A 1,959-nucleotide genomic window follows, 5' to 3' on the forward strand; every position below is an offset into this window, starting at 1 on the left:
CAGCCAGTGCTCTTAACCACTGAGCCATATCTCCAGCCATATCTCCTGGAAGAGGAATTCTTATTCTGTGCCATTATATGTTGAATGTATGCGACTTGTTTTCTATCTGAGTCTATCTTTGAATTTTTAAAGTGTTATAATTGTTAAAGACCATGGGGACTTTAAAAGTTAGATTGAGCTTTAAGGTTTTAAAGTTACATTATTAGATGGTTATGAGTCTATAGGGACAAGGGTCAAAAGTTATTGCTTAAAATTAATGAGCTAGGGTGTCAGGTTGACAAACAGTGGAGTTACAGTGATTGGAGAGACCCATCTTCATTTTTGACAGGACTACTCCCAAGCGGGGATCCTGGACTGTACAAAATGGAGAAAGAGGCCTGATTGCTAGCAATATACATTTATTGCTTTCTCCTGTCTTCCAACATAGTGTGACCACATTTCTAAGTTCCTGATGTTTTGACTTCTTATCATGATAGATCTTGAGCTGGAAGCTAAAATAAACACGTTCTCTTGTTTTTTATTAAGGGTTTAAAAATTTCAGTTCCTTTATTAATTTGTACAGAGCTCAGAGGACAGCTTGCTGGAATTGGTTCTCTCCTTCTATCATGTGGGTCCTGGCAATGGAACTCAGGCTTCCAGCAAATTACTTCACCAGTGAACCACCTCACTGTCCCCAGCCAGTGTCAGAGTATTCCATCACAGCTACAGGAAAATAAACCAAAACACATACCTTTTTTTGTTTTTTCGAGACCGGGTTTCTCTGTGTAGCTTTGCACCTTTCCTGGAACTTGCTTTGTAGACCAGGCTGGCCTCTGCCTCCCCAGTGCTAGGATTAAAGGCATGGGCCACCACTACCCAGCCCAAAACACATACCTTTAAAGACTTTCTTTTTCTTTTTCTTTTCTTTTCTTTTTTTTTGGCTGAGCCTGACATTGGTGGTGCATGCCTTTAATAAATCTCAGCACTCGGGAGGCAGAGGCAGGTGGATTTCTGAGTTTGAGGCCAGACTGGTCTATGTAGTGAGTGTCAGGACAGCCAGAGTTGTTACACAGAGAAATCCTGTCTTGAAAAACAAAAACAAACAAACAAACAAATTTTCGTTTCTGATAAGGCTGTACTGTCTGTTAAGTTGCTTTTTTTTTTTTTTTTAATTTTCAAGTCTGAAAAACCGTAATCATTTACAGTGACCTGAACATTTCAAACCCTGTTGTTCCAAGTCATTTATATTATAATTGTGCATTTGCTTTTTAAGTGTGCTTTAGTTCCTTGGAGAGAAAAGCAAAGACTTGCTGGTTAGAGCCAAGCTTTTTGTGATAGGCGGTTGTGTGCCCCGCCCCCCGCCCCCAGACATTACAAGGTTCGCTTGGCTTTAGAAAAGAGGCTATGCTTTAAATCCAAAATACTATTCTGACAGTATGTGATGGAACTTTCCACGGTCCACGCATTTACACACTTGAGGAATAAACACAAACGATCGAAAGGCGTTCGGTGGACTAACTCTGTAGGTCGCACGTTTCAGGAAACTTCTGTATTACTCAGGGGCTGGCCCTGAGCCCATTCCCGGTTGGTCAAGAGAGCAGGGAAGAGCACCCAGCAGAGCCCTGACACCCAGGGACCTGGTCCCCTTGAGCACCGAGCAGAGCCTTATACCCCGGGACCCGCCCCCTCGGGCACTGAGCAGAGCCCTGACACCCCCGGGACCCGTCTCCTCGGGCACCCAGCAGAGCCCTGACACCCCGGGACCCGCCCCCTCGGGCACCGAGCAGAGCCCTGACACCCCCGGGACCCGTCCCCTCGGGCACCGAGCAGAGCCCTGACACCCCGGGGACCCGCCCCCTCGGGCACCGAGCAGAGCCCTGACACCCCGGGGACCCGGCCCCTCGGGCACCGAGCAGAGCCCTGACACCCCGGGACCCGGCCCCTCGGGCACCGAGCAGAGCCCTGACACCCAGGATCCGC

This window comes from Peromyscus leucopus, chromosome 2 (assembly GCF_004664715.2).
Source record: "Peromyscus leucopus breed LL Stock chromosome 2, UCI_PerLeu_2.1, whole genome shotgun sequence".
NCBI classification, from domain to species: domain Eukaryota; kingdom Metazoa; phylum Chordata; class Mammalia; order Rodentia; family Cricetidae; genus Peromyscus; species Peromyscus leucopus.